Here is a 19,031-nt window from a genome sequence, read left to right as displayed (position 1 = left end):
TGTAAAACGCTCAACACGTGAAAACCAATGCTACCCTATGGCCCTGGTTCACACTTGAGCGTTTTACAGCGCGTTTGAACGCGCTGTAAAACGCCTGACGCATAAACAAGTTCATGAGCTTTTTTGGGGGCGTTTGTCGGGCGTTTGGGCCATAGACTCATTGGACAACACTGCAGTCAATCACACAAACGCGCGTTTACTATTACAAAAAACGTGCGTAAAACGCGCGTTTGAGAAAGGGTAAAGGTTTAAGATGCCAAGAGGGACACTTGGGAGATCTGGACACCTCATTTCCATGTCAGGAGCCTCAGGCCCATTCATGCGTTTTTTGCCTGCAGAATTTGTGTGCGTAAGTGTGCAATAAGCATATTTCCCCGCACCTGCAGAATTAGTGTGCGTAAGTGTGCAATAAGCATATTTCCCCGCACCTGCATAATTTGTGTGCGTAAGTGTGCAATAAGCATATTTCCCCGCACCGGCAGAATTTGTGTGCTTAAGTGTGCAATAAGCATATTTCCCCGCACCGGCAGAATTTGTGTGCTTAAGTGTGCAATAAGCATATTTCCCCGCACCTGCAGAATTTGTGTGCAATAAGCATATTTGCCCGCACCTGCAGAATTTGTGTGCTTAAGTGTGCAATAAGCATATTTCCCCGCACCTGCAGAATTTGTGTGCTTAAGTGTGCAATAAGCATATTTCCCCGCACCTGCAGAATTTGTGTGCAATAAGCATATTTTCCCGCACCTGCAGAATTTGTATGCGTAAGTGTGCAATAAGCATATTTCCCCGCACCAGCAGAATTTGTGTGCAATAAGCATATTTCCCCGCACCTGCAGAATTTGTGTGCGTAAGTGTGCAATAAGCATATTTTCCCGCACCTGCAGAATTTGTATGCGTAAGTGTGCAATAAGCATATTTCCCCGCACCAGCAGAATTTGTGTGCAATAAGCATATTTCCCCTCACCTGCAGAATTTGTGTGCAATAAGCATATTTTCCCGCACCTGCAGAATTTGTGTGCATAAGTGTGCAATAAGCATATTTCCCCGCATCGGCAGAATTTGTGTGCGTAAGTGTGCAATAAGCATATTTCCCTGCACCTGCAGAATTTGTGTGCAATAAGCATATTTCCCCGCACCGGCAGAATTTGTGTGCGTAAGTGTGCAATAAGCATATTTCCCCGCACCGGCAGAATTTGTGCGCGTAAGTGTGCACTAAGCATATTTCCCCGCACCTGCAGAATTTGTGTGCGTAAGTGTGCAATAAGCATATTTCCCCGCACCTGCAGAATTTGTGTGCAATAAGCATATTTCCCCGCACCAGCAGAATTTGTGTGCGTAAGTGTGCAATAAGCATATTTCCCCGCACCTGCAGAATTTGTGTGTGTAAGTGTGCAATAAGCATATTTCCCCGCACCTGCAGAATTTGTGTGCAATAAGCATATTTCCCCGCACCTGCAGAATTTGTGTGCGTAAGTGTGCAATAAGCATATTTCCCCGCACCTGCAGAATTTGTGTGTGTAAGTGTGCAATAAGCATATTTCCCCGCACCTGCAGAATTTGTGTGCGTAAGTGTGCAATAAGCATATTTCCCCGCACCGGCAGAATTTGTGTGCGTAAGTGTGCAATAAGCATATTTCCCCGCACCTGCAGAATTTGTGTGCGTAAGTGTGCAATAAGCATATTTCCCCGCACCAGCAGAATTTGTGTGCGTAAGTGTGCAATAAGCATATTTCCCCGCACCTGCAGAATTTGTGTGCGTAAGTGTGCAATAAGCATATTTCCCCGCACCTGCAGAATTTGTGTGCGTAAGTGTGCAATAAGCATATTTCCCCGCACCGGCAGAATTTGTGTGCGTAAGTGTGCAATAAGCATATTTCCCCGCACCGGCAGAATTTGGGGCAGATGCTGCAGCAAAAAGCCTTCAGAAGCAGCGCTGTATCTCCCTCCCATTATTTTCAATGGGAGGCCACACTGCACTTTCTTAAAGCGGCTCTGTCATCTGGATCAACCCTAACCTACCAGGCATATATGATGCTGATTAAAACGATACCTGTATTATGTCTGTGCTTTTTATCACGCCCCCTTACCTTATATTGACAGTTCTAGATTGTACTTGTGTCCAGAACGGCACGTTCGTCAGGAGGAAGGCGAAGGTGTTTTAATCAGCATCATCAACCCTAGTAGGGTTGATTCAGGTGACAGAGCTGCTGTAATAGCCATGACATTTCTTGTCTGAGTAGTGATGAGCAAGATGGCCCTTGAATAATTGGATTTGTCACAAATTTCACAAAGAATCTCCTTCCAAAAGAGTCAGAAGTTTTGGTGATTGGCTTTGGACGAATGGCACAAAATGGTGCCCACCATTTTACTTTTAAAATTGAGCACACTCGTGAGGTAAGGAGGATGAGAACGGACGGTCACATGACCCAGTGTCGGACCCCAGCCCACAATGCTTTGCAGTCAACCTGACAGCCAGTCAGGAGGGAGGATATTAGCTGGTGAATCAGGCTCAATGCTTAGCTCTGAAGCACAGCCACTGTCTGCCATGTCTCTACAGATATCAATTAGACACACAGGCCGGCCATTTTAGGGTCTTGCAGGGACAGGGTAGGGATTGTGAAGAAGCTATATTTAGGTAGGTAGATTGAATTACTCAGATTTTATCAGTAGAGGTAGTTATCGTACTGTGTCTGTAGCCAGGGCTCTTCATAACTTCATGTGTTGCACTGTACGAGACATGAGCTGTTAAAGAGACAGTACTCTTTTTTTTAAATGCAGGAGCGTAAAACCTGTTGCAAAGCTTCTACAGTAAATAAGTGTGCAATAAGCATATTTCCCCGCACCATATACCATTAGTTCTAGAAATATTTGGGCAGTGACACAAGTTTTGGTATTTTAGCTGTTTACCAAAACGTATTCAAGATACAGTTATGTAATCAATATGGGCTTAAAGTGCAGACTCTCAGCTTTAGGCCTCATGCACACAGCCGTTGTGCGGCCGCTCCGTGCATTGGGGACCGCTATTTGCAGTCCCCAATGCACGGTCAACGTCCGTGTGGCGGCGGGACAGATCGAGACCCATTCAACTTGAATTGGTCCGTGATGCGTCCACACCGCAAAAAAAACTAACCATGTCGCTACTAGGCCTTCTTGGTGCTTTCCTTTTTCTCTTATAAGTACTGCAGAAAAGGTGAGGTCTTTCATTCAGTAAATAATCCTCAGAGAAGGTGATTCTCTGTAACTTTGGTCCAGTCCTTTAACCCCTTAGGCCCCTTTTACACGGGCGAGAATTCTGTGCGGGTGCGATGTGTGAGGTGAACGCATTGCACCCGCACTGAATCCGGACCCATTTACTTCAATGGGGCTGTTCAGATGAGTGGTGGTTTTCACGCATCACTTGTGCGTTGCGTGAAAATTGCAGCATGTTCTATATTCTGCGTTTTTCACGTAACACAGGCCCCATAGAAATGAATGGGGATGCGTGAAAATCACAACGCATCCGCAAGCAAGTGCGGATGCAATGAGATTTTCACGCATGATTCCAAGGAGATGATGTTAGTAAATTAATAAAAGTCAATTTGCTGTATTATTTTCCCTTATAACATGGTTATAAAGGAAAATAATAGCATTCTTAACACAGAATGCTTACCATGTTGCTTGAGGGGTTAAAAAAAAATTAACTCACCTCATCCTGTTGTTTGCGCAACCGGCATCGTCTTCTTTCTTCATCTTTCAGGACCTGCAAAAGGACCTTTGATAATGTAATCGCGCTCACCACGTGGTGAGCGCGGTGACGTCAGCGCAGGTCCTGCTGAATGAAGATAGAAGATCCTTCTATCTTCATTCAGCAGGACCTGCGCTCACGTGGTTAGCGCGATTACGTCATCAAAGGTCCTTTTGCAGGTCTTGACAGATGAAGAAAGAAGACGATGCCGCCTGCACGAATAACAGGATGAGGTGAGTTAATTTATTTTTTAACTCCTCAAGCATCATTTTAGTAAGCATTTTGTATTAAGAATGCTATCATTTTCTCTTGTTATATGGGAAAATAATAAAATATACAGAACACCTAACCCAAACCCGAACTTAAGTGAAGAAGTCCGGGTCTGAGTACCACATTCAGTTTTTTCTCACGCGCGTGCAAACCTGACTGCAATTGCATGCCTACTCCCACAGTGAACACGCAACGCATCCTTCCAGAGCAAATCCAGGACGCCCGTGTGAAAGAGACCTTAGTGACCAGCCTGTTTTGGGCCTTACTGACTAAGCGTTTTTCTTCCTTTTTTCATCGTCGCGTTTCAAGAGCTATAACTTTTTTATTTTTCCGTCTATATAGCTTTATGAGGGCTTGATTTTTGCGGGACAAGTTGTAGTTTTTAATGGCGCCATTTTGGGGTACACATAACTTTCTGATTAACTTTTATTAACTCTTTCTGGGAGTTATGCCACTTCCCAAGATCCATAACTTTTTTCTTTTTCTTTCTATGGAGTTGTGTGAGGGCTTGATTTTTGCGGGATGACTTGTATTATTTTTTTTGTAAATGGTGCTTTTTGATCGCTTGTTATTAAGTTTTTTCAGTGGCGACTAAGAATAAATTAGCAATTCTGTCTTTAAAAAAAAAAATTTTTTACGGCGTTCACTGTAGGGGATAATTTACATGATATTTATGTAGTCCCGGTTGTTATGGATGCAGCAATACCAAACATATGGGGACAAATTTTTTTTTTTTGCATTTTTTTCTGCGTAATTTTTTAATGGGATTTTTTTATTGAATAAAAAAAAAATTTATACTTTTTTTTACCACCTAATAGTCCCACAAGGGGACTATAACAGACAGCTTTTTGATTGCTTTTAAAATGCAATGCACGATCCCTATAGTGTATTGCATTTTAATGGCAATTCTATTCTGACATTGACCAGCAGGCTGCACCAGAGAGACACAGCCTGCTGGAAGTTACTGAAGGCTGGTCTGGGGCCTACATCAGACCCAAGGCAGCCTTCACACACATTGGCACCCAGCGATCGCATTTGCGGGGGGGGCGATCGGAGACAGAAGGAGCGCCATTGTCCGCGGAATGTAAAGTATTAAACAGCCCACATCGGCACTCCTGCTGGTCCAGGCTGTTAGAGCAGAGCCACGGCTCTCACGTGAGAGCTGGCTCTCCGCTCCCTGCTGCGTGTAAAAATGCGGTGGCCCAGCCTAAGGCCCCTTAGTGACCGCCATAAAGACACGTATGGGTGGTCACTAAGAGGTTAAGGAGTGGAACACATGTAGCAGCTTCCTCTCTTTTCCTCTGCTAGACTACACTAGCACTCCTTAACCAGAGCTAGGGGCGGATCCTACAGGGGCTGATCCAGGGTCATTAACCCCGTCTCATCCATACAAAAGCTATACTGGATACAATACAAGGTATAAACATGTAAAATAGCATACAAAACATTAAATAGCATTACAGAAAACAATTTCCAAGTGTCCGGTTATGGGGGACTGCAGACCTTCATACATTGCTGAAGATGGAGTTCAAAATTCCTGCTGCTAAGCTCCTGGAAATGGTCCCAGCAGAGACAGGTGTGTGTAGTGAAGATGCCACCTGTGTCTGGGTGGTAGAAAACGAAACTGTGAGAGTTAAGATAAAATGTCAGTTTTGCCATATGACAGTGCTGGAGAGTGTGTAGTGATCACATTTCCAAAATCTTTATTTTAAATACAGATGCTCCACAAACATTTTTGTCTGGCATCATGAATGCCAAACAATAATGTGCAGTGATGAAAGCAGAACCTGCCATGGTACTAATGATGAAAAATCACAGAAATTAATGCACTAGATGCAAACATTATAAATGGCCTAAGACATCATTCTGATATGATACAATCTGAGACTCATCGCCAAAACACATCTGTGCCTGCCTACCAGTGACAAGGTGGTCTTGCAGTCAGGCAGGTCCTATTCTAAACCTATCCATGCTGCTGGGCATCTACATTTAGGAGAGCAGACTCTGCACATATAGTGTGCTGCTCCTAGTCACTTTTGTGTGCACCAAGCAACCAGTGAGAGGAGGAGCATGCACAGCTATATGTACCTCCTAATCAAGGTCACCTGTGGGATAGGCGGGGCAAAAGTGCACATGAATGCTACTCCCAGGATAAAATAGAAGTACATTCACACTTGAAGGTGCTACTCCTTCAAGTATATACTACAGACTAAAAAATCACAGAAAAGGATAAAAAAAAATCCTACATGATGTAATGAATATGCAGCTATCCATAGCTACATTTATAAAAAGAAAAATCACAGAAAATAATGCACACTCCAGCTGTTGTAAAACTACAATTCCCACCATGACCTACTGTAGGCTTATAGCTGTAGGCAGTCTGGGCATACTAGGAGTTGTAGTTTTGCAACAGCTGGAGAGCCGCAGGTTTGCCATCCCTGGACTAAGCCCTGATATGATAAAATCTCTTTGGTTGCATGGAGCACACAGAGGTAACAAGGCAGTGCTCCAAACTAAAAAACAATATCAAGGAGCCATTGGCTCCTAACCTGAAAAATTTAGGAGCCAAATAAAATTTTTAGTCGCCAAATTTAAAATGCTAATAATTATGGTATAATAAAAAAAAAGACGTGTCTTACCTTGTGTAGTTGCCCATTTGTCTCTCCTTTTTATTCGTTCTTCTAACCCCATCAATCTTGAGGGGTTGTGCACTAATTTCTATGAACTCTCAGACTAGCCAGATTCGCGTTGCTGATCATGCTCCCTTGATCCCTAGGTGCTGGGCCTTGGCTCATTCGCTTCCAGGCCCCCGCTGCTTGTCTTTGGTTTTTCCATGAAAACTTTTATCTTGATGCCGCTGCAGCCAATCACTGGCCAAAGTGGAGATCTGCTCCCCTTGCATTACATGACTGTTAAATTAGAGCATTTGAGATGCACTCTGGTGCTCCAAATCAATGTACCCCCAAGGGGTTAATATCCACGCGTGGTTGAGAGACTGGACACTGACTCAGAAGCTGGTCAAAGCAATCTCTAACTTTTATTACACAGAGTAAGTGGTATATGTATCTTCAGAAAAGGGCAGTACTTTCTGAGCCCCAGGCATTATTTCATTGGCTCAAAAGGAAGAAGAGAGAGAAGATAGCACCCTGGCTTCTGCGCACTGGGCACTACTTTGGAATGTGAACTAATGTAAACATCTGGTTATCGTCGCCATTTTGTAATGGCGTTTATCCTAACAAGAATACTGCATACGTCATGTGTGACACTTCAAGGAGGTGCTTCTCTATAGGCAGTGAATAATAGGTATATATCATCAACCCATATGATTGGCTTATGCATTCCTCCGCAGTCTATATGACTCCCTTGGGACACCTGTACAAAGATGAGAAAACAGACACTTCTCACAGCACAGCCCTTTGCCCCCCCCCCCCCTCTCTTCTCCAGTCTTGTAACAATGAGGGGGGTGGGAGGCACTTGAAGAAAAAGTTAACTCATTACAGTCCTAGAGATACAAAATATAGAATAAAATTCACACATCTTTAACATGACCATTTAACATAATGCAAGGGAAGCAGTGGTCAGTTATTGGCTGTAACGGCGTCAAAGAGGAAGTTTTCATGAAGGGACTCAAAACAAGCAACGGAAGCTGGGGAGCAAACGAGCCAGGACCCAGCACTGGGAATCAGTTAAGTATGATCACCAACAAAGGTCCTGCCAGTCTCAGAAATTAGTGTATACAAACCCTTTAAGGAGTTAATTTTTTTAAGCAGGTTTTAAACCAATATTCTTCTATATGTGACACAGAATGGGTTAAAATAAACTATCCCCACTGCACTCTTTAAAAGGCCAATCACCTAAGAGAGGCGCCACTGCAACCAGTGAACACGTTAGCAGGCATCAGCGCTCTCCATACATCTCCCCCTCTACACAGAGCGCTCTCCATACATCCCCATCTACACAACGTGCTCTCCATACATCCCCATCTACACAGACTGCTCTCTATACATCCCCCCTCTACACAGACCGCTCGCCGTGCAACCCCATCTCTACACAGACCGCTCTCCGTGCACCACCCCTCACAATCTGCTTCCTGGGGTCTTTTCATCCCTTGTCCTATTCACCCTGATAGAGCTCTATTAGGGTGAATAGGACTTCACACTCTCCCTGCTGCCCTGGGCTTTGTGCACACAGCAGCAGGGAGATTACCATGGCAGCCAGGTCTTCAGTAGCGTCCTGGCTGCCATGGTAACCGATCGGAGCCCCATGACTTCACTGCTGGGGCTACGATCATAACTGCTACTGCCACCAATGAGGAGGACTGCGGCCACTGCTTATAATAGTTATAATACTGGGGGGCTGGGCGCGCACTGCTCCACCAATGATTATTCTTTACAATACTGGGGTTGGGGGGGCGCACTGCACCATCAATGAATATAATTAACACATTAATTTAAGTGTAGGCAGCAGTATCACATACCCGGCACCCGCCCTCTATGACATGGCACTGCGATCCCCGGCAATTAACCCCTCAGGTTTGGCACCGCTGCCGGCACCCACTACCTACACTTAAATGTGTTAATCATAATCATTGGTGGCGCAGTGGCCACAGTCCCTCCCCTCCTCCGCAGTGCTATTGTTACCTCTCCGGTGCATGGGATTTACACACCACCAGACCTGCAGCTGCAGATTTCTCCTTCTCCCATTGGGCCACATCAGGAGTAAGCCCCTCCCAGGCCGGTCACGTGGCCTCTACACTCTCTCTCTCCTACCATTTTCTGTGTCCAGAGGATGTTATTCCCCTGCATCAGAGGCAGACCAAATAGACCTCAGGCTTGTAGCGTAGGTGATCGGCGGCGGGGCACGGAATTATTGGCTCCCATGCCCCGCCGCAATATTCAGCTACAGCGTGGCAGCCCTGTCGCAAATGCCGACAATGCTGAAAAGTCTTGTCGCCATCTGCAAATTTTAAGGCGCATTGGCGACCATTTTGGTCGCCATCTGGAGCGCTGCAAGGAGCAGCAGACTATATGTGCAGGGTCTTCTCTCCTGAATGTAGATGCCCAACGGCATATGTAGGTTTATAGTAGGTCCTGCATGACTTAGACCACCATGGCGCTAGTAAGCGGGCACAGATGTGTTTTGATCAAAATATATTGGATGAGAGTCTCAGATTTTATCATATCAGAGTGAGCCTTAGTCCATATATAATGTTTGCATCTATTGTATGAGGGCATTATTTTCTGTGATTTTTATGTTCTAAATGTAGCCATGCACGTCTATTCACTTATTATATCATGCAGGATGTTTTTTTAATCTTTTTCTGTGATTTTTGGTTAGTCTATGGTACTGATGATGGCTGCATCAGACTTCACTGTCATTATGCATAGTGCAGAGACACACAGGACCAACACCAGGTGTCTTCACCTCATAGAACCAACACTGCACTGGCACCACTTCTCTGCAACAGTTTTAGTTTTTTTTTTGTCACTTCAGCACACTCCATCAGCAGTGGTCGTGCTTACACACTATAGGAAAAAATGACCTCCCTGGTGACCAGGACTGTGGGAGCGCTCATGGGCTGGTGCATTTTTTATAGTATGCAAGCACAGTCACCACTGCTGGGTGGAGGGTGGTCAAAAATATGGAAACAAGTAGTGTATAATGTGAGAGAAAAATGAATCCAGCCAGCAAAGGAAGCAATATTGATAATAACAATATATTAGTAAGTGCCTTGTATTAACTTTCTCTACAATAACACCTGCTATTTTCTGAAGTGACAAAACCGCTTTAACCCTTAACCTCTTAAGGACACATGACGTACTGGTACGTCATTATGTCCTGGTACTTAAGGACACATGACGTACCGGTACCCGGTGCCTGCTCAAATCATTGAGCAGGCACCTAGGCTAAATGCGCCGGGGGGTCCTGTGACCCCCCCCCCCCCCCCCCATGTCGGCGATCGCAGAAAACTGCAGGTCAATTCAGACCTGCGGTTTTCTGCGTTTCCGGGTTATTCAGGTCTCTGAAGACCCGATAACCCGGAACAGGATGGTGATGGTGGTGTGATTTCACCCCACCAATCACCATCCAGCGATCCTGAGTGGTGATGGTGACATCACCACTCAGGATCGCTTCTGATTGGTCTGTGGGCGGGCCGGCGGCAGGTTCAAAAAAGGCCATCTGAACTTAAGGTACATAGGGAAAGTATAGGGAAAGTTTGGGTTAGGCAGGGAAAAAAAAGGGAAAGTTAGCTTTGATTGCATCACCCTAAGTTAGGGTGTCTGGGGTCCACAGCCCCCAAAGGTGCTGCCGCTTGCCCCCCCCCTGCCGCCCCACTTTTTTGGGGTGCAGGATTTTTCTTTTGTGTGTGCTGACTGTGGCTGGCACTTATAGTGTCCCCAGTGCCGGCCCCTCGAGGTGATCCTGCCCATGACCGTCTGTATAAGATACGGCCGATCATCGATCACTTTGGGGCCAAATTCATGGAGGCCTATGTACTTGGAAGGGAGGTCGCGGTTGATGAGTCTCTCATTGCGTTCAAGGGGAGACTCATTTTCCGCCAGTGTGTGCCCTCCAAGCGGGTGAGGTATGGCGTGAAGCTATACAAAATTTGTGAGACTACCTCAGGGTACACTTACAAATTTCGTATATACGAGGGGCGAGATTCTCGGATTCAACCCCCAGAATGTTCCCCCACTCTGGGTGTTACCAGGAAACTTGTGTGGGACCTTATGCACCCACTGCTGGATAAGGGTTACCACCTGTATGTGGATAACTTTTATTCCAGTATCCCCTTGTTCCAGTCCCTTGCCGCCAGATCCACGTCCGCTTGTGGGACCGTGCAGAAAAATCTACCCGGCTTCCCTGCCCTCCCCCTCCAGGTATCTATCCCCAGGGGTGAGACCCGTGTCTTTACCACTGGAAACCTGTTGCTGGTCAGGTATAAGGACAAGAGGGATGTCCTTATGCTGTCCACAATTCATGGTAACGGCATCACCCCTGTCACTGTGCGAGGTACCGCGGCAACGGTCCTCAAGCCCGACTAAAATTGGTATATGGGAGGAGTTGATCTCTCTGATATCAAGTCCTCAAGCCATATAACGCCATGCGCAAAATCCGGGCATGGTACAAAAAAGTTGCAGTCTACTTGGTACAGGTTGCCATGTACAACTCTTTTGTGCTGTCCCGGAGCGCTGGCAACACAGGGACATTCCTCCAGTTCTATGAGGCAGTCCTCAAGGCCCTGATCTTTTCGGACCGGGAAAGAGCAGGCCGGAGTACCTCGGGAACTGTAGGCGCCCGAATCGTCCCTGGCCAACACTTTCCAGGTGTGGTCCCCCATACTGGAAAGAAGGGACGAACCCAAAAAAGGTGCAGAGTGTGTCACAGGAGGGGGATACGGGAGGACACCACAACTCAATGTGACACGTGCCCCGATCATCCGGGCCTCTGCATTATTGGTTGCTTCAGGGAGTATCACACTTCCATGGAGTACTAAATTTATATCCCAATTTAGCACTGACATCGGATAAAAAAAACTGGTTCTCAGACTTGAGACACCCAAAAAAACTAAAATAATTTATTAAAAGTAGACATATTAGGGATCACCGCGTCGGTAAAAATCTCCTCTATAAAAATACCCCATGACCTAACCCCCCAGATTAACATGGTCACCTTACATAATAAAAAGTTTAATAGCAAGCGTTCAAAAAGTCATATAGCCCCCAAAATAGTGCCAATAAAACCGTCGTCTCATCCTGCAAAAAATGAGCCCCCACATAAGATAATCAGATAAAAAAAACGACACTTAGACATTAGAGATACAAAAAAAAAATTTGGTATCAAAAAGGAAAATATAGTCAAAAACCTAAATAAATGTAAAAAAAGTTGACTTATTAGGTATCGCCGCGTCTGTAAGAATATCCTCTATAAAAATGACCAAACCCCCAGATTACCACGGTCAAAAAAAAAAAAGGTGCAAAAAAATAATTTTTTGTCACCTTACATAACAAAAAGTTTAATAGCAAGCAATCAAAAAGTCATATAGCCCCCAAAATAGTGCCAATAAAACTGTCCACTCATCCCGCAAAAATTGAGCCCCCACATAAGATAATCGGATAAAAATTAAATAAAAAAATGACACTTAGACTTTAGAGATACAAATTATTTGGTATCAAAAAGGATAAAATAGTCAAAAACCTAAAAAATTGTAAAAATAAGTAGACTTATTAGGTATCGCCGCGTCCGTAAGAATCTCCTCTATAAAAAAAAAACATGACCTAACCCCTCAGATTAACACGGTCAAAAAAAATTAAAAAAAAGTGCCAAAACCGCTATTTTTGGCACTTTTCCATTTCAATCAGTTTTTTCCGGTAACAAAACAAGGGTTAACAACCAAACAAAAGTTAGTATTTATTACCCTGATTCTGCAGTTTACATAAATGCCAGATTTGTGGCCGTAAACTGCTGTATCAGTAAAAGGGAGGCCGCAAAAGGAAAGGACCGACATGGTTTCTGGAAGGCCGATTTTGATGGCCTTTTTTATTGACACCATATCCTTTTTGAAGCCCCCCTGATGCCCCCCTAGAGTAAAAACTCCCTAAAAGTGACCCCATTTAAGAAACTACACCCCTCAAGGTATTCAAAACTGATTATACAAACTTTATTAACCCTTTAGGTGTTCCTCAACAGTTAATGGCAAATGGAGATGAAATTTCAGAATTTCAATTTTTGGTAACCTTGCCTCACAAAAATGTAATGTAGAGCAACCAAAAATCATATGTACCCTAAAAATAGTCCCCAAAAAAATGACACCTTATCCCGTAGTTTCCAAAATGGGGTCACTTTTAGGGAGTTTCTACTCCAGGGGTGCATCAGGGGCGTTGAAACAGGACACGGTGTAAATAAACCGGTCCATAAAAATCTGCCTTCCAAAAACCAAACGGCGCACCTTTCACTCTACGCCCCGCTGTGTGGCCGTACAGTAGTTTACGGCCACATATTGGGTGTTTCTGTAAACGGCAGAGTCAGGGCAATAAAGATACAGCCTTGTTTGGCTGTTAACCCTTGCTTTGTTAGTGGAAAAAATGGGTTAAAATGGAAAATTAGACAAAAAAATGAAATCCTCAAATTTCATCCCCATTTGACAATAGCTCTTGTGCAACACCTAAAGGGTTAACAACGCATGTAAAATCAGTTTTGAATATCTTGAGGGGTGTAGTTTCTTAGATGGGGTCATTTTTGGGTGGTTTCTATTATGTAAGCCTCACAAAGTGAATTCAGACCTGAACTGGTCCCTAAAAATTGGGTTTTTGTAAATTTCAGAAACATTTCAAGATTTGCTTCTAAACTTCTAAGCCTTGTAACATCCCCAAAAAATAAAATATCATTCCCAAAATAATTCAAACATGAAGTAGACATATGGGGAATGTAAAGTCATCACAATTTTGGGGGGTATTACAGAAGTAGAGAAACTGAAACTTTGAAATTTGCTAATTTTTTCACATTTTTTGTAAATTAGGTATTTTATTATGCAAAAAAAATATATTTTTTTGACTTTATTTTGCCAGTGTCATGAAGTACAATATGTGACGAAAAAACTGTCTCAGAATGGCGTGGATAAGTCAAAGCGTTTTAAAGTTATCAGCACTTAAAGTGACACTGGTCAGATTTGCAAAAAATGGCCAAGTCCTTAAGGTGAAATAGGGCTGAGTCCCTATGGGGTTAATAGCAATCAGGTGTTATGTTCTGTGATGCCATTAACTACCATGGTCATTCCCATCTGGTATTTGTGAAAGGAACATTGCCCACCCTTCGGAATGTCTAGGACGCCGTGGAACCAGTCCTACTGCCTTTTTTGACTCAGGAGATGTGGTGTTCCAACAAGAGGATGCACACACTGCCCAGCTCAATCTCAAGATTTTTTTTTCCATCAATAATTTTTGGCATGGGATGAGGTCAACGGATCTCCCATACACAACAGCCAACAACTACCTTGGCAGAACTATGGGTCCAAATTGGGAGAGCTTGGAATGACATACCACAGGAGGATATCCAACATCAGCATGACTGTTACCATGCAGAGTGGCAACCTGTATCGCATTAAGGAGAACAGCCACCCAGTATTATTGTGACCCTGACACCCCTGCCTCAACATATGCATTGCAATACCGGATCCGTTTTTCCGGTGTCATCAGGCAAAACGGATCATTTTTATTTATTTTTTCATTTTTAAAGGTCTGCGCATGCGCAGACCGGAAGGATGGATCCGGCATTCCGGTATTTTGAATGCCGGATCCAGCACTAATACATTCCTATGGAAAAAAATGCCGGATCCGGCATTCAGGCAAGTCTTCAGTTTTTTTCGCCGGAGATAAAACCGTAGCATGCTACGGTTTTCTCTTTTGCCTGATCAGTCAAAACGACTGAACTGAAGACATCGTGATGCAAACTGAACGGATTACTTTCCATTCAGAATGCATAGGGGTAATGCCTGATCAGTTATTTTCCGGTATAGAGCCCCTGTGACGGAACTCTATGCCGGAAAAGAATCAGGATGTCTTCAGTTCCGGAACGGAACGTTTTTTGGCCGGAAAAAATACCGCAGCATGCTGCGCTTTTTGCTCCGGCCAAAAATCCTGAAGACTTGCCGCAAGGCCGGATCCGGAATGAATGCCCATTGAAAGGCATTGATCTGGATCCGCCCTTAAGCTAAACGTCGTTCCGGTCCGACGTTTAGCTTTTTCTGAATGGTTACCATGGCTGCCGGGACGCTAAAGTCCTGGCAGCCATCGTAAAGTGTAGTGGGGAGCAGTATACTTACCGTCCGTTCGGCACCCGGGGCGCTCCAGAGTGACGTCAGGGCGCCCCACGCGCATGGATGACGTGATCGCATGGCATGTAATCCATGCGCATGGGGCGCTCTGACGTCATTCAGGAGCGCCCCGGGAGCCGCACGGACTGTAAGTATACCGCTCCCCCACTCCCCACTACTACTATGGCAACCAGGACTTTAATAGCGTCCTGGCTGCCATAGTAACACTGAAAGCATTTTGAAGACGGATCAGTCTTCAAATGCTTTCAGTTCACTTGCGTTTTTCCGGATCCGGCGTGTAATTCTGGCAAGGGGAGTACACGCCGGATCTGGACAACGCAAGTGTGAAAGAGGCCTTAGACATGTTTGGCTATGGTACAGACCACAACTATCAACTTGACATGCATTTCTCTGTGTCAGCAGCTGGGTCAAGAGGTTACATTAAAGAATGCATTAAATATTGGGCTTGCATAGTCCAGACGCTCACTTGTGAATTATATCAGAATGGTGCATGCATCTAGTGAATTCTCGGATGCAGAGGAGAATGGGCACATGAAGGTGGAAGTCAGCCAAGCCACATGGTAACATAGAACCATGTGACTCAAAAAGCCAAGCAGCCACCAAACAAAGCGGCCCTTCTTCTGCTGACCTCCAGACATTGCACCTGGCTGATGTGCACAGATTTGATCCAAGGCAGACTGTAATAAAACCAAAGGGGCTTCCATTCAAGCAACCATGAGTTATATTGATTATTTTATACAACAGTATATAAGAGAAGCCTGGTACACTGAAAACATCAAGAAGACATAAGTTATATGGTAAGGCCAGTTTCATATATGCAGTAAGAGATCTGGCAAGCTGTTTAGGCAGAGAACAGCCTGCCGGGGCTCTCTGTGTCCGGCATTACCGGAATGGTACAAGAATGCCTGGCGGCCGATTAACTAACCAAAGTGAATTGTCCAGCCAATTCTCGACATATTTGCTAGGTAGCGGCTGGATCTCCGCCGGACCCCATTGTGGTACTGTTCTGGCAGAGAACAGCCTGCCTGATCTCTTACCACATATACAATACTAGCCTAGTGGAAATTAATATTGTAAAGCATATTAGGAAGTTCTCTGAAGACAGAGGAACACTTACTCCTTAGGCCTCTTTCAAGCAGGCGAGAATTCCGTGCAGGTGCAATGCGTGAGGTGAATCCAGACACATTCACTTTAATAGGGCTGTGCAGATGAGCGGTGATTTTCACGCATCACTTGTGCATTGCATGAAAATCGCAGCATGTTCTATAGTCTGCGTTTTTCAGGCAACGCAGCCCCATAGAAATGAATGGGTCTGTGTGAAAATCGCATAGCATCCGCAAGCAAGTGCGGATGCAATACGTTTTTCCCACATGGTTGCTAGGAGATGATGTTAGTAAATTGATTAAAGCCAATTTACTGTATTATTTTCCCTTATAACATGGTTAAAAAGGAAAATAATAGCATTCTTAATACAGAATGCTTAGTAAAATGTTGCTCGAGGGGTTAAAAAAAAATATTTAACTCACCTCATCCACTTGATCGCGCAGCTGGCATCGTCTTCTTTCTTCTTCTTTGAGGACCTGCAAAAGGACTTTTGATTACGTAATCGCGCTCACAACATGGTGACATCAGAGCAGGTCCTGCTGAATGAAGATAGAAGGATCTTCTATCCTGAGTCAAAAAAGTCTGTGGGACTCCACGGTGTCCTAATCATTCCGAAGGGTGGGCAATGTTCCTTTCACAAATACCAGATGGGAACGGCCATGGTAGTTAATGGCATCACAGAACATAACACCTGATTGCTATAAAGGGTTAAAGCGGTTTTGTCACTTCAGAAAATAGCTTGTGACCACTGCAGCCAATCACTATTAGACCACCTAGGACAGTGGTTGGCTGGATTGGTCATGTACAGTATACCAGCACATCACCACTAGTTTATATACAAACAGAGGCAGGAAGACAGGACCAGCACCACAGAGAATAGAGCTGGAGAAAGGTGTGAGTATAACATGATTTTTTTTATTTTAGGCTATTAGGCTTGTCCAAGATACTGGACAGCTACAACATTGCAGAGCCTAAAAGACATTACTAGGTCTTTATAATGCCCTCTACTGTTTTCTATTTATCGTCCTCTCAGACCCTGAGAAAATATGACTGCTTTTTTTTGTATCAATTGGTTTTTATTGAGAATTTTTTACATGAACAAACAAATGAGGATAATACACAAACAAGAAAAGAAAATATAACATCATATATCATGTCGCTCACCAGTAGAGTACATCATCACAAATGGTCAGCTACAGTTGTTAACATATTCCATCCCGTAGAGGGGTAGCATGTTTGCAAGATAACTATGGCAACCATTGGTTGTGGGCTTTTATCCTGGATTGCAAGAGATATTGGGAATATGAGGGAGTTTCCAATTTCTGGCTATGACTTTCTGGGAGGCAGTGAGGATGTGGGTTCTCCGGACTATAACCGATGCCAGGAGTCTCTTCTACAGGTGTTATGAGAGTTTTTAGAGTTTTTGTTGTGACGCCAGTTGCATTTCAGCAACGAGGGATTAGATCCCCCTATGTATAAGGTGATGGACCCCAGGTGCCAGAGTGGTGTAAGGGTTGCCTATAGTGTCCCTTTAAGGTGCGCCTATGCACTTGTCACTGTGCTCCTACCTGGATATCCAGAACCCCAAGTGTGGTCATCCGAAGCAGTGCTAAAAAGGGTTAACGGTTGAGGGATTTGGTGGAAGAAATGGATTCCAGACTTTTATTAACATTGAACACAGCAAACTTTCATCAAGAAACAGTCTTCCAAACTTTATCTTGGTTATCAGCAGATTTAGTGTCACAAGGGTGTCAAGAGCCACGTCTGACTCCGTTATACCCGGGATCAGGAAGTCGCAGCGGGTGGCTGCGCGCTCTATGTCTAAAGATCACGTTGTTTCTTAGTGATTGTTTTCTGTGTTTGCCTTGCAATCCTTTTTGTCTCACCCAGGGATCCGTAGCTTCTCCTCCTCAGCTGTTTCTTGTCTGCCACTCCCAACCTCCTTATATTCTCCTCTCACACTCCTCTAGTTGCCAGTTATAGAGCTTCCTGCCTGGACTTCTATACTGACCCACTGGAGCTGTGAATCCTGGTTGTTGTTCCAGAGTGCTACCCTCCGGATCCCTGTTGGGCTTTTTGTTGTCTCCTGTTGTCGCCCACCTGGGATTATATGTTTAGTCTGTATTGTCTGTCCTCCCCTTGGTGTTTTCCTTTAGAGCTAGTGGTGCGGACTAGTGTTCCCACCGCCCTGTTCACTATCTAGGGCTCATCTTAGGGAAAGCCAGGGTTTTAGGCACGTGATCGGCGTACGGGTGAGGAACCCGTCTAGGGACGTCAGGGCAGCCAGGTGCCAGCCGCAAGGTGAGTCAGGGGTCACCACCTTCCCTCTCACTTGGGCATGGCCTTCCTCTTTCCCTCCCTCTGTGTCACGTATGTGATAGTCACGCCGATCGTGATATTATAACTGGCCCTTATTTTTTGGGAGAAAAAAAATATATATATTTTTTTTTCTCTCTACTTAGAATCCAATATGGATCCTATTGCTGCTTTGGCAAAACAGCTTCAAGGCCTGTCTTTGGAGGTGGCAGGATTGAAGGCGTCTGTCCTCCAACAACAGCAGCAAATGCAGCAGACCGCAAGCCCAGCGGTTGCTATGGGTAACCAGGTTGTTACAGAACCCAAGGTTGTTCTTCCTGACAGATTTTCTGGGGGAAGGGACAAATTTGTGACGTTCCGTGAGGCCTGCAAATTATATTTTAAGCTGCGCCCTTACTCCTCAGGTAATGAAGAACAGCGGGTGGGGATTGTTATTTCCCTGCTTCAGGGGGACCCACAATCCTGGGCGTTCTCGTTACCCCCTGGTTTCCAGGCTCTCCGGTCAGTGGAGGGATTTTTTGGGGCTTTGGGTCTCATATATGATGACCCTGACCGAGTCGCCCTGGCTGAGTCGAAGTTACGGAGACTCCTACAGGGAGATCGGCCAGCAGAGGAATATTGCTCAGAGTTCCGTAGGTGGGCTACGGATACTCAGTGGAACGACCTGGCTCTCAGGAGTCAGTTCTGCTCTGGGTTATCTGAAAGGGTTAAGGATGCGCTGGCGCTGTATGAGACCCCCCTTTCCCTTGATGCTGTTATGTCCCTCTCTATCAGAATAGATAG

This window comes from Bufo gargarizans, chromosome 1 (genome assembly GCF_014858855.1).
Source record: "Bufo gargarizans isolate SCDJY-AF-19 chromosome 1, ASM1485885v1, whole genome shotgun sequence".
Lineage (NCBI taxonomy): Eukaryota > Metazoa > Chordata > Amphibia > Anura > Bufonidae > Bufo > Bufo gargarizans.
This window is presented reverse-complemented; position numbering follows the sequence as displayed.